At 38.7% G+C, this 15,458-nt stretch overlaps 1 protein-coding gene across 3 annotated transcripts in view; it reads right to left on the reverse strand.

Moving 5' to 3' along the window:
- The window catches only part of RBFOX3 (RNA binding fox-1 homolog 3), a 402,758-nt gene that overhangs the window by 336,791 nt on the left and 50,509 nt on the right, over positions 1 to 15,458 (reverse strand). The window contains exon 1 of one of the 3 annotated variants that reach the window (XM_063293358.1): positions 5,907 to 6,012. The exons of the other annotated variants lie outside the window; for them this stretch is intronic. The gene's annotated coding sequence lies outside the window, so the exon portion shown is untranslated. Of the gene's footprint in view, positions 1 to 5,906; positions 6,013 to 15,458 lie in introns of those variants that run through there. 3 annotated transcript variants of the gene reach the window in all.

Here is a 15,458-nt window from a genome sequence, read left to right on the forward strand (position 1 = left end):
GCCCAAAATCTCGCAAAAAGACCAAGTTTTTTCCCCTTGGTCGGTCAGTCAGTCAGTCAGTCAGATTCTGGAGCATATTCAAGCATTCGGAGTGTTTTATCAGTAAACATTAGAAGCATCATCATTCCAGCACAGTGCTGCTCAGCCTTGGCCACTTGAAGATGTGTGGACTTCACCTCCCAGAATTCCCCAGCCAGCCATGTTGAAGTCCACACATCTTCAAGTGGCCAAGGCCGAAGAACACAGTTCTAGCATATGATCTCCAAAAGTTAAACAAAAAAGTACACTTAAAACAAATTTTTCAGTGGAAAAGAATACAAACAGCATTGTCAAAACAATTGTTCTCAGGGGCAAAGGGAGAGAAGTGGGCACCAAACTAATAGTCCGTTGCTGGTAACTGACTACTCATTGGGTATGAAGCAAAACTACGTTTGACAATGCAGCCTTGGAACTAGCACCAGTATGTTGGCACTTTTCTCATCAGCTAGCCTGCCGAGGGGAGTCATTTGTTTCTATAAATGCAAAAGGGAGCAAATCCTCATGTTCCTAGAACCATTCCCATCTTATACCACTTTTGCCCAAGTAACCCATATTTACCTATGCTAGACTTCAGCAAATCCCCTTTTTGTGCCTACATCAATTATTACACCATAAGGAAGGAATGGATCACACTTTTTTTCATCGTTCTTCTAGACCTCTGATTTCAATGAATAAGGGAAGGCCTCTTAAGGACAGAAAGTAGTGGATTTTTCAGATATGCCTGCCCACTACTCCCTCCTGCAAAGGCACAAGGGCACAGGAATTGTTGCATCCTCATCATTCTAATAGGCATCAGTTTGTCTATTTCGAGAGTGTTGCTGTGAGGGTACTTAAGGCATAAGCACTGTCTTAAGCCAGGGAAGATCTGCACATAAAAGAATCAAAGATACAAACTGGCAAATTATGAAAGTGGTTAAAATGAGAAATTACACAGGGACTTCCTTCACATAGGATACTATAGGATACTTATACCCTAAGCTAAAACCAAATAAATCACATTATGGCTGAGCATGCTGTGTGAATCCGGTAGTTATGGCTCAGAAAACAAACCATGGCTTAGCACAATGAATGAACCTAGCCAAAGTATTAGAACTAAGCATGCTGGAACCTTGATGAGAATTTTTAAATGTTAATAAACTTTTAATTTATTATTATTATTATTAAATTTATACACCACCCATCTCACTATAAAAGTAACTCTGGGCAGCTTACAAATAAAAGTAATAAAGCCATTATAAATATAGAAAAAAATACAAAAAATTGAAGAAGATAGAAGAAGGAAACTAAAAGGTGGAGAGAGCATCTAATTGCTACATATTCAGAACAGGAAAGAATGGGAAAATGGTTTGTTATCACAATCCTCTCTCCTAATAAATATTCTTCTTCACCATTTCCTCCATTGGTATTTTTAATCATCTAGGCTTCTCCAACTGATCCCTGACTTTCCTTTCCCTGCTCCTCAATCACGTCTGCCATGAAGTACCTGTGAAGAGAAAGCCTCTTGGGTTGATGGCGAAAAGGACTGCAAGAAGGGACCCAATGAGCTCAGAGCATTTCCCTGCCCTTCCTTACCAGTTCTCCATTTCTGCTATGTTGGAGTACATCCTTCCACAGCTAGGTCTTCTTCGGATATGTCTTTCCCATACAAGGTGGCCCAGAAGGCTGTTTTAGTGGGACAATGCCAGAAACACTGAGTCACGGTGGAATATTGAAAACTGCTGAATATGTTCTTTCCAGTGTCTGCTTCCCATTCGTTTTTTTGGGCTCATCATCCATGCAGAACACATCTCTCATTTATGTCTTGCTAAATCTTCTTCCCTCAGTCTGGTCCCTAAAGAGCTATTCCTCATGCTGACTTTTATTAAAGAAGCTACAGTCAGAGCTGCAGAGGATCCTCCTTCTCCAGTAACAGCACCGAGACTTGCATTACCAGAGTACTAGAGTACATTTCTCTTCCTGGGATGCTGAGGTTCATAAGATACTCTCAGGCAGCTCGAGAACATTTATCTAGCCAGGCAGATTCTAGGATAGCTGCTTTTCAGATCAGAAAGACAATACAAATCTTTTTTGGTCCTTGTAGCCTCTTTGATGCCATATCCTCTCCTCCTCTCTATAATCAGATCCTGTTTTTCCCCTGACAGTAATGCTTTGGCTGATCCCATCTTCCTCCTCCAATCTACCTTGTCGTTGCTGCAATTTATGCTGTGCATTAACAATCAGCCTCCCATTGCCAAGATGGCCCTTGGAGGCAGCTCTTGAGCTCTGCTGCAGTTGTGCCAGTCAAGAGAGCCCTGAGGTCCCTCTCACAGGCTTTCTCTGTTAAAAGCAAGGAATGTTATGCCAGGCAGCAAACACAGTCATGCACCTGTAAGACTTGGTACGGAGGTAATTTCCCCAATGGGGTAAACTGAGTTTACAAGCTGAACGACATGTGTGCATCTTCAGTCATGAGTCTAGGAAATGAGGATCTGTCAGAATCCTAAAAAATTGAATTTAAAGTTAGTCCTAGATTTGTAAACCGATAGACCTACAAGCCAATAGATCTGCAAGCAAAGCTGCTTTCTCTTAGTCTGATTATTCTTTATTCTTCTTCTGCCCTTGTGTTAGGTACACAGGTCTGTAGTGAAGCCAGGGGCTTCTTGGCTCCCAGGCCTCATGTTTCCAAGCACCATAAATATTGCTATTAGAGGCATTTTTAATCTAGTTACAAGGCTGGCCTCTCCAGCACCTTCCATCAGGGAGCTCTAGACTGAAGCTGAAATATATTAGCATATTTTTATCCCAGTTTTTTTTATTAAGCATAGGTCTTGCTTTTTGATATATAGTTTTAATTAACTTTTAAGGCAAGGAATGCAATATCCAATATTTTATCTCACATATCACAAAACTAGGAAGCTCCTTAATCAGCATGTTAGAAGAAAAACCCTCCCTAGTCACCCATGATGAACATTTGTGAACCTTGATTGAAGAAGCCCATTTTGCAGGTATCACATAATGACTCAAAGCAGCATTCTTCTTTCTTCTTCTCTATTTTCTTTCACACCTACCACTGCTAAATCTCTGCTCTTTATACCTCAGTTCAGCATCCAGATAATTATTAATGCAACTTGCCTGATAACCAAATAAAAGAGGGAAGGTTTTACAATGTTTTTAATTTGGAAATTCAATTAACTCTGCACTTGCCTTTTGCATGATCTGTTCCAAAACTTATCATAAATACATTGCAAGGTTTCAACCCCCAATTCCCATAGACAGAGTTGCACTTCTGGGGTTGTTCATGTGAAAGTTAAAATCTAATTACATCTTCACTGCTTACTTAGATATACATCCTAAACAACATTCTTCTTGGCCATTGTTCAGTTCCGTACCTCCTCTACTATGAAGAGAGCTTCCTTCCTTCCTTCTTTCTCTTTCCCTCTCTTTTTACTTTATATTTAAAATAATTATACCTATGTATATATTTAGTCAGCCCCACTAATAATTACTTCTTTTTGTAGTTATTTTCTTCTTGACAGCACTTGATTCAACTACCTCCAAACCAGAGAGAATAAGATTCTCCCACTTTATTAAGAGTGTGCATCCCAGAACAAAACATGCAGGTTCATTTTAAGAGTTATTTGAGGAATGCATCAAGACAGTAATCTTTTGCATATTTACTTAGAAATAGGCCACACTAAATTTGCTTCTAAATACAACATACATGATGTAGACTTCTGAGAGTAATGCAGGTATATCCAGGAAACACAGCAAAGGAGTATTTCTATGGACAAATCTCAAATCCTAATTATTTAAATTACAGTTATTTTAAAGTAAGTGTGCTTAATGTGCACCCATTGATATGAAGATAACCACTGTCTTGTTTTCATACAGGTTCCTTAAAACACTAAAGTCAATTAAAATTATAGGGGAGAATAATCCTGTTCATCAAATCTCTTCCATAATTCAGATAGAATAAATGTTTTCTCCAAGATTCTCTACAAATCGAGTAAGAAAAGTAGCAAATACAGTAAAAGGAAAAAGGCAGCTCAAGGCATTATTAAAAATGTGCAGCGACTGGCTACTTCTGAGACAACCAGAAAACTACTGGTTTTAAAGTACTTGTTCTAGCAAGCCTATTCCTGACATTGGAACATATTTTGTGGCAGCATATGAACACCAGCCTTCAAATAGATGGGTGGGTTTCACATATCATGTTAAGTCACAATTGTGTTAAACACAGTTTGTTAAAAAGCTCAAGTTCTTAGATTGTGCTGAGCAGATTTTAAACAATGGTTTAAAAACTCAAGTTAGCTCTACATTAGTGAATGCATGTGGATATAAAATGCAAAGAAAACAAGTCAGTAAACTGACCAAGAAATAAAAGATAGAATATCCATAAACATTTCCATGCAAATTTGAAATGCATGCAAGATAAGGACCGTGATTATATTCCTGGTTTTGCTATGCTAATTTAGGACTTTTAGTGGAAGATAACGTTCGGATCTCAGCTGATACCCAATTGAATCAAAGCTGATGATGAATTCGTCTTCAGTTTCATGGTGTAATCTCTCTTTGCCATTCTTTTATAAATGCTTTGAGATCAACCATAAAACATCTTTGGAGACTGAAATTTCAATTTTGGCACAAGCAGGAGGAGATAGGAGTAAGGAAACGCAATTTCAGTCCAAAGGTTTCTGTCAATTATATATACATGGAGGTAAACATAAAACTCTTGATGAAGAACGCCAAGAGAAACAGCATGTTAAATCTACAAATACACTGGCAAGTACCTTGTTTATTCTAAAAAGTGGACCTATCTTGCATCACAATTTAGAAAAGGGTAAGGGATGGTCTAAACTACTGGGGATCTCAAAAAGAGGGCTTAGAAAATACAATGTCATTTACTCTTTTTTATGTCTTCTCCAATGCTCAGCATCAGAAAAGGTTCTTCCCCAAGGCTCTGTTCAAATGCCTTTCCCCACCTTCTCAACATCATCAGTCAGCAGGAAAACCTTTGGCTAATTACAGCACCACTGCTTGGGGATTGGCTGCGTGAGTGGGAGAGATGGCTGAAGAAAGGAGAGAGAACATTTTATCCACCAGATCTTTGAGACAATCCCCATCTTGGAGTCCTGGATCAGCCAAAACAGCCAACAGCCCTAACAACTGACAGGCCCAGAAGGGTTGTGTGAACTGGTTTTCTTTCTGCCTCTTCAATATCCAACCTCTCCTCTTGTCAGCTTTCATTTGTGCTGTTTTTGAACATAGCTTCAGTACTCTTGTGGAAGCAGGCAGAAGTCATGGTCTTTTGATCCACTCACCTATCAGCTGGGAGGCTCAACTATCATGGGGGAGAGTCCAGTTTGAAAAAGCTGGACTTTTCCTCTGCCCAAAGCAGAATGTCCATGGAGGATAGCACTCCTGAACTAGAGGGGAGGAATTGTAACCCTACCAGCCTGAGGTGGTAGATTGGCCAATAGGTGTTGGGCAGATCCCACACATAGGAGTCACCTGACAGCACTATTGACAAAATGGTCATTCAGCACATCAGACGGTACCCATTGACAGGCTAAGGGAGAATACACTACTTTAACATTGGAATAGCTAAGGATAGCTTTAAACTGCCTCAGGTATGAGTTGGGGACAAAATGACAGTAATGTTAGGGGGACACAGCTTAAAAAAGAGATTGCCAGACTATGTATGTCCATACAATGGTTAGGTGCAAGAGAGAAAAGACCCAAAGCCAACTTTCCCACTCACTGCCCAGCGCAAAATAGGAAAGAGGCAGGGACTCAACCCCTACAGATGTGAGGATTTTAGAAGCTTAGTATATCATCACAGTCAAGTCAGAAATGTACATGACTTCTGATGAGTTTTCAAGTCTTACCAATATTTCTGAATCCTTCTCTTTGGTGAGTAGAACGAATTTCAAGATTCTTGTGCCTCATCGCTGCAGGCAAAGAGTCTCAAACATCCAGGGGGGTTACACTCTTAAGAGTTAACAGCTCTGCTGAGAAAACCAAGGTCAGTGAGTTACACAGCATTTTACCTGTCCTTTGTATCTTCTGCTTCTTTTCACTACACTCCTCTCCTAGAAAAGGCAGACTTTAAGAGATAGATATTGCTTTATTTATTCCAAAGTGTAATAATTCTGCTCTATTTGTTGGGCTCTCCTACTCATTCTGCTGAGTGCAGTCAAAGTCCTACCCTTATAGTATTTCTTCTGTCAGTTTCTATTTTTGATGACAGCATCCCTAAGGGCCATAAAATCTGACAAAACAGATGCCCATGGCATCAAACTGGATGAGAAATACTTTGGTCTTAGATGAAGATGGTCTAAGAGCTTGAAGGTTTTGAAGCAGCAGTCTTCATGCACAAAGAATTAGAGCTAACATGCTATAAAGTTTTGTCCGATGAAAACAACTGGAGGAGTAGAATTTAGAGCTGGAACCCATATGAAAAGAGAAATATCAGAAAGAGGGACATGGATAGGATGACAACTGCAAAAAGACATGTCTACATTGGTGGTCCGTCTTGGAATTTTTATGAGGAAATTGCAACAAGAATGAAAACTCGAGGTAAGAAAATGAGACTTCCAGAAAAGTGACCTACAGAATTTTCAGAATAGAAGAGACCCAGCAGCATCTAAAATAGCAATGCTATGCAAGGGAATCTGTAGTCCAGTATGACAGGGGAAAGGCAGGGCTCCTAAGTCTACACACTGTGTGGTCTGAGAGTTCATTCCCAGATGTGGATCTACAAGTTCACAAACAGTGTGTTGAATGAGACAGAGTAATCTGGTAGGGTGGAACAAAATTTGCACTTTTAAAAAAGTGATAGGCAAAAAGACCTGAACAAAGATAAATCGTAAATCATTCTAAATATACAACATCCCTTTTCTACAGCTTAAACAAAGGTAGGCAAGTAAGGTGGAAACTCAGAGTCAAGATGGAGATGGTTCGGTTAATGGAATACAAATTTAGCATATTTCTTTATTTAAAAACAGTAATTTAGCATATATGCCAGACCAGCAAATTGAAGTTTACAACATAATCTTTTCCAATCTGGTCCTCTGTAGTGATGTGTGCCAAACAAACACAATGAGCTATTTGGGAAAGAATAGGAAAAATGGGAGCATGATGAATGGGAGCAACAACAAAAGGAGCAAAGTGTTTGTCAGAACCAATTAATGATTCACTTCTCATTCTGCATCTTCAGAGACTGCAAGTCCAACAGGAAAGAGGGGGAGAAACTCTGCAGGTATTAGTCAAAGAGGTCAACAGGCAACATCTCACCTTAAACACACTGCGCTCAGTTCACAGGGCTTAAAGAAGCACAAAGCCCAAGGGAAGACTTCCTTCACTTACTCTTTTTCAGCTATTCAGAACAGGAATATCTGTAAGAATGGTATATACTGTAAGTCATTTATAGGGCTCTGTGGAACACTGTGCAAACTTTCCTCAAACGCAGTAGAGAATAAGAGTGGCCAATACATGGCAATTCCTGAATAACTCCTTTTTATGACTTGTTGACTTATGCTCACAGTTCTGTGTCTTGATTTCTAGTTGTCACGGTTGTCAGTATAACCTTGAAAATGCACACATGAAAGAAAATGATATTCTTTTTCATTTTTTCCTGCAAAATTTAATAGGATTCTAGCACTTTTCTCCTTTCATGGGTTAACTGACATTGTTTTTCTTCCACTGTTATTGTTATTATTCATTGCTGAGGCTTAAAGAAATTCTAGAAGAAGAATATCATAACTTAGATGGAATAGGGCCATTGGCAGATTGCACCAACAAGTGTTCATATAAATGAAAATCCAGCTATCAACAGCATTTACAGAACATTCAAATTAGCCATCCACAGCAAATTTGTTTCCAAGCAGAGAACTCCTACATGAACAGAGAGAAACACAGTTTCACCTTGGATGATCTGCAATTTCCAGAGCCCTGCCAGGGTTTTGTTTAACCCCATTCTTGATTTTGGGAAAACTACTGTTTTGAATTTCCCTCACATTGAAAACAATGCTTTTTCTTTGCTTGGAGAACAAATCATCTGGAGGTATCATTGGGGATGAGAAATCTTTGGTTTCTTCAGCATGATTGAACTCATACTTTGACAGAGGAAGCAGCACTAGTGGTATTCATCTACTCACAGATCACATTCACAAGACATGGCTGCCCAAGTCAAGTGCACCTCTGAGTAATTCTGCACTGCCAGCACATGGGGATGAAACAATCATCAATGTAAATGGCACAAGGGCTATCTCTGAAATCGTCCCACTTTTCACTCAGGCAGAATCAATTAATCAAGATACAGGGGCCCTCACTCCAAGTTATTTGGAGTGCTTACTTTTTTACACATAAGGCATGAAGTCACTTAAAAAACATTTTCATCTATCTATCTATCTATCTATCTATCTATCTATCTATCTATCTATCTATCTATCTATCTATCTCCCCTCAGTTTTTCAACATCAAGACTCTTTCCTCTGTGTAAGTGAAGCTGAAAATTCCACAAATACAGCATTAAATGCAATGGGAAATACATGGCACCAGTTGTTATTTCCATTAGTAACTATGACTTGTCTTACCCTATAGAAAGTCTTGATAGGTAGGTGATAATTCTACCTGCAACCAACAGCAGAAAAAGAAGACACACTAGAAGAACACCAAGTCAGGCCAGATGCACCACAAAGGAATATTTAGGAGAATTCACTCTCAGCTGCATTCAGTGTGCCCAATTGCCATTCTCTTATTATCCTTTTTCTTTCTCTCTCTGCTTTGCAAGCATCATAACTTTTCATAAACACAGAAAGAGTTGCCTTGGCTGGAGCCAAAATACTGGACCTTTCTACAATTCCATAACAATAACAGATATAATAGCAATGAAAAGCGAAGAAAAGCTGATTTCTCTATTTTAACTGTATTTAGATAAAAAATATTGACCCAACCAATCATTTCAGATACTGAACTATACTTTGGATTTGAAACCATACTTTCCTTCATTGCATGGCCTTGGGCAATTGTTCTCTTCTAAAAATGGCCTTGCTTTAAACCAAAAGTGAAGTGATGGTTCTTTCACGCAATCATGAACCTAGTGTTTTTGACACTACCAGTATTTTTAAATTTAATGTGCAGCTTAATAGTTCCAGGAGTGAACATGTGATTCCAAGTGGTGGATCAACAGGCCTGAAAATAAAGTAACCTCCCAACTCTGGTCAAGTATCTCTGTTTTTCTCCATCCCTTTTGCAAAAGCCATTCCCCGCTGCCCCACTCTTTGCTGAATGCTCATCAAGGAAGGTTGGGTTGTAGCTCCTTGGTAAAGCCTCTGTGTCACATGCAGAACATCCCACAGTTAACCTCTGGGGTGGGTATAAACAAAGATAGGAAAGACTCCAGTGGGAAAACCCTGAAAATTGCTTAGCAGATCAATACTAAGCTAGATGGATCAAAGGCAGTTTCCCAAGTTTTTTTGCTAAAACATGGAATCCTTTTCCAACAAATCATATAAAGTTATCACATTTATGAAAAGGTGGTATTGCCAAAGATGTGATACATGCTTATGACTGCTTACAACATTTATGTCATTGAAAATGATACTAAGGAACAAGAAAAACAGGTGAATTGTAACAGTGAACTCTACATGTACAAACACATATCACACTCTAAACTTCAGGTTTGCTGCTCCTGCTCCCCTCACTACAAAAACAGATGCCCATGCCTATGTCTCTTGAAGTTTTAAAGAGTCTGCAGTTAAATATACTGTATACGTTAAAAATATAATTGTCTTGTAACAGGTTGCTGGCAGTTCAAAATGCATTTCCATGGCTGTAGAATATGAAATTGAAGTCAGGTATGGGCAGGGGAGGTGCCTGAGCGGGTTGTGCCTATCTGCTTGAGACACAATTGGAAGATACCAATTCTCTCAATCCTTTCCCATGTCTATTCAGACCTGGTTCTGGGGGAATCATCCATCGTCACTCTGTTAGATGGTCTATGGGAGAGAGACAGAGGGGTGCTGAAGATGCTTAATTTCCCAGCAGTTTGGATATTGTTGATTATGGTGTCCTCCTTGGTAATTTCTTTCAGTTAAGACACAGGGGACACTTTTCATTCCCCTTTGTGGGAATGGTCTCACAGAAGAGTACTGAACACCTCTGCACCCTGACACTATTTTGTTCCTGGTGCTATTAATACTTACATGAAACCACTGTCATCAGGCATTTTGGTGTCATCCATATAATGACTTTCAGCTTTACTTCTTCATAAAATCAGAATTAGGAGAGGCTCTGCATGTTCTGATGCAGTGATGGGGTGGATGAAGGCCAATTAAATGGAACTGAATCCTAGCAAGACAGATCTTGTGGATGGGTATGTAGATATCCATGGCTATATCCATGAGTACATAGTTACCCATGGCCATATCATGGCCATGGTATGTAGATATCTACGGATTATGATATCTGTATGGCTCATCTACTTGTTTTCAGATGTCAGGACACAAGTATGTAATGGCAGCATATACCAACATTTTGGAATCACCCTAATTTTCTGCAGATACCACAGGAAGGAAGTTTCCCAGGTATGAAAGCCTTGTTTGCCTGTTCTCAATGGAGTTGCCCTCTGTCAGAAAGAACAAATAAAAAGTTTGGAGTGGTTCCAGAGTAACTGGAGGCCCAAAGGACCTCTGTGGTTAGTACCTGTCAAGACCGGACCAAGAAACAACACTGAGTCAGTGTATTTCAACTCTAGTTCTTTATTGGTCTTACCAAATAGACAGAATCTTGCCAGACTAAAGCTATTCTAACTACCCACAGGAAATAACCCAGGAGAGCTAGAGCGGGGCTACCCTGACTCTCTTTCACCCGCTGCCAAGGCTTTCCAGACTGTGAGTCCTTTTATCAGCCTGGAATGCATTCACTCCTTCCTGGGAATCAGCAGCAGCGCCAAATTCCACCACAGTACCATCTGTTGCCAGCTTGGGTTGGTGAAAGTGGTGGATTGTTGAATACAGGTAGACAATAAACTGGACACATCCTTATCAGGAACATGAAGTAGAAACAGAACTTGGTGGGAGAGAGAGTGAGAGATGAGAAAAGAGGAAGGAGGCATTAAAAATTGGAAAGAATAAAAAGAGGGTAAAAAAAGGAAAATAAGACAATCAGCAGGAAGGGAAGGGAAGGGAAGGGAAGGGAAGGGAAGGGAAGGGAAGGGAAGGGAAGGACACTGGTAGCCTTTGGGAAAAGTCAATTATCCTTCTGCAAATAAACAGGGAGTTCTGTACCTCAAAAGAGAAACAACTATATTATCTGTTTATATAACATTACTGTTAAATGAAGTTCTAATTGCTTATGAACAACTGGTCCTCTACATAAAAGTGACACAGAATATAATCCCTTCTCCATGCCTAAAATACTATACAACCAGGAAAATAGCTGATAAGGGAAAAGATAACATCAGCGTAAGAATTCTAAGTTTACTGTTTCAGGATGGTGGGGACACTTTAAACTATATTTATTAATCCCCAAAATTCATTTTGGGAAAAAACTAATGCAGTGTACTCTGTGTAAAGCTCTTCTTGTGTCTGGACCAGAAGCTGAAGATGGTGCAGTATGGGGAAGCCAGGTGGCATGAATGGAGCTCCTGTTCATGTTACATTTTTACTGAAGCAGCTGCAGACTGACTAAGCGAGGTTCACAGTTTTTCTCTTGTGATATGCAAATCCCTAAACAACTTCAATCTAGGATTCCTGATGGATTGCCTTTTACATTATAGGCTGGCTCAACTGCCAGGATTGTCTGGGAAAGTCCTCCTGTGTGTCCTGAGAACCACCAAGTGCAGTACGAGGAGAGTATATATTGCATAATGCCTCAATTCATCTGAGGCATCATGCAATATATGTATACATTGCATATGTACATGTAGGTTCAGTAACCTAGTACACATCCATTAGAGAGAACCTGCACCAACTACTCAGTCAGAGATGTAGCATTTTGATGTTTAAGGAGGGAAACTAAGCTTTTGAAAAAATGAACATCCTACCAACTCATACTAGCAACATTTTATTAATGTATTTCCATGTAGTTATTGGATTTATTACCCAACAGTCTGAAGACTCTCAAAAGTTTATAGCATTAAGACATAAGAAATAAAACATTCACAGTAAAAATAAAACCACATAATTATAAAGACATATCCCCCAAACCATAGTACATTCACACATCCTAAACATTGTGCATCACCAAAGACCCTCCAGAACTGCTCTGATTTCAATTGTTTCCAGGAGGCTAGAATTCTATGGGCCAGCCTCAGTTCAAGTAAGAGGCCATCTCAGAAAACAGCACCTACACGTCTCCATAGTATGTATCTCATGGAAACAGGCAACTACCAGCAGTTTATCCTGGGGCAAAATGAGGCAGGCAGGTTGATTGGAGTTAAGAAGGCACTCCTGAAAATCTTAATAATAAGGTATCTTCAACAGGCAAACTACTGACAGCAATTAACCAGAAAACAAGGGCAGTCAGACTGCTAAATATAGACTTTCTATAACATGCAATTGTGTGCATGCTTGTTTGTTTTCATTTTGCTTATGTGTTCATCAGAAAGCCATGAGGATCGCAAAAGGCTGTGTAGGTCAATAGAAGTCCTGCCTCCCCCCCTGCTGGAAATCCTGCTGAGCCCCACCTGTGGCTTCCAAGTTTCCACCAGGCATTGCCCACACACATTTTCAAGCTTATCTTCCCAGACATGAGATCCAGGAAGATCTTTCTAAAAATGAAAGCTGTATTCTCAAAAGAATGCTGCCTGCGCCTGGACAAAGATATTTGGGATATGGATTTAGCATCCTGAGAATAAGGGTACAATACAGCTTGTTCTGCCTCTATTTCTAAAAGGTCCTGTAAAACCCATTTGAAACAGGAACAATTACACCAAGAACATTGATGCATCTGTGGACATTCATGAGATTCTTACTTGCACTGGAAGAGAGAGAGCTGGACAAAAAGCAGAAAGAGAAATAAATGGCATAAATATAACAAAAAGATCAATTGTAATAGAATTACACTGATCTACCTTTGTTCATATTCTGCAGGTGGGAAGATGCAAAAGGCAAAAACTACCAGGTGCATAAAATTGTCAAGCTGATTACCAATGCATTTCGGGCATACCAGGGGAGCCTTCCTCTGCCAATTACCACCTCCTTTTCTCCTATGCATCAACCTGCAACAAGGAAGCTTAAATTTTCTCCAGTAAAATCATCTCTGTTCTGCATTTGGAAAACCCTAACTGTGCTTGTCAGAATAAAATATTGAAGTAGGACAGGTTTTCCGTACAATTTCTAAAGAATTCTCCATTTCAGAAGACGACATATAGGTTAGGGAAACAGAGAACAATGTGGTACATGACAAATACTGGAAAATGCACTTGATTGTCAGAGGGGATTAATTTGGGCAATACAGTGGAGATAACTTTTCCCCTCCAGAAAAACATCTGTGAGAGATTTGACTCCAGTGATGTGCACAAATTGTGTCTGTGTGTACATTTGCATCTCTGCTGCACTTTTTCAGATGGTGCCTTTTTAAACTATACAATTGTTTAAATCTGTACAGTTGTACAAAACAGTAAAATTGCTTTATAAAAAATTAAAGTGGATGAACGTTCATATCATGAATAGGGCTGTGCAGAATTTTAGATTCTATTATGAAAAGATGCTTAACAGCATGTAGGGATGTGATCTTATTGAATAAGAGAAGAGAGGATGAGGATGAGAATCCAACAAAATTTGGAGAAATATTTTAAGAAGCTGGCTTCTCTGTCACTTTATCACAAATTAAAATTTTACTTATAGGTCAGTTGAGTAGGTTTTAACAACAAAATTAAAGATTTAACATAATTAAATTGATCCTACACAAACAACATGATTTAGACGTAAAATTGGATTCCTTTAAGACTGATATTAATGATAAAAGTCAGAGACAAAGAAGGTGGAGGTTAGACTGCAAATATCTGAAACAGAACTGCATAAAAATAATTTAAAGTTCATAGAATTACCTGAATATTTTGGAAGAGAAGAGTTAGAAAGAGAAATGGAAAATTTACTCAAAGAATTTGACTAGATCAGGATAAATCATTAAAAATTCAAGAAATATATAGAATAAATTCACAGACAGTGTGAAGAAGCTTATTTAATAAGGAACTTATTTATTTAACTTATTTAATAATACATTTATCAAGATACATTTTCAAGCTTATCTTCCCAAATTCACATTTTTTAAGACAAAGGATGCAATATTAGAACAACAAAAAAAGGGCATGATACTCCTTTAAAACATGGAGACAAAATAAATGAGATTTTACCAGACGTTCTGATGGACATTCGAAAGAGATCTGAGATTTCTGATATCTATTATATAAGAAAGAAAGGTCAGATATAGGTGGGCTATTCCATTTTGACTGGAGGTCTTTATGGATGGAAGTACAGGTAGTCCTCATTTAGCAACTGCCTCATATAGCAACTGTTCACAGTTACGACTGTGATGAAAAAAGTTACAACAGTGATGAAAAAGTAACTTATGACCAAAAGTAACTTTATGACCAATCCTCGCATTTACAACCTTTGCAGGTCTGTAAAACAAAGGAAAGCTGAAGTAAGGTCATAAGCACAGTTGTGGTTTCACTTAGTGACTGTTTCACTTAATGACTGAGTTATTGGTCCCAATTATGGTCACTAAACAAGGACTACCTGTAAAGTCTTTGTATATTCAATAGAGAATTCCGATAGCAGCTGAGCCATTAGCTGTTACAGAACAGATAAAAAAAGATCAGAACAGACAGAAGTTCAAAAACAAGACCAGGCAGGTGTTTTTCTTCATAAATTAACCTGATAACTGGCATCTTGGGTCAAATTAAAATATTTTCAACTAATATTAATAGCTGAATAGTTCATGAAATATTTTGAATAGTTAAAAAAATATTTTTTGTAGCTAAAAAGAAAAACACACATATTATACCTTTTCAAGAGACTCATATTAAAAGGACTATTGCTAGAATGCACAGTAAATGACTCAGTGAAAAATTTGTGGCCTCCGGTGGATACAAAAAAAAAAAAAAAGGAATGTGTTAAAAATTTATTATGGAATCTGGAAAAACAATGTCAGGATGAAGAATGGACATTTATACTATTATGATTTCAGGCTAAACATGGGGAAATAACAATTGCTCCCCTTTATGGACCAAACAATAGCAAATTTTATGATTTCTTTCAGTCATTTTTTGAAATTGCAGAGGGAGATGTTTAGATTCTTAGAGATGGGAGCTGGATTCTTTCCATAAACCTTGATCGATCTGGACCATCTAAAAGGAATTCTACTTTCAACTTTTAAAGCAGCCGTGTGATGCCAGGAAAAGATATTCTCGCTCTGAAGAGTTGTGGGCA

This window comes from Candoia aspera, chromosome 2 (genome assembly GCF_035149785.1).
Source record: "Candoia aspera isolate rCanAsp1 chromosome 2, rCanAsp1.hap2, whole genome shotgun sequence".
Taxonomy (NCBI): Eukaryota; Metazoa; Chordata; class Lepidosauria; order Squamata; family Boidae; genus Candoia; species Candoia aspera.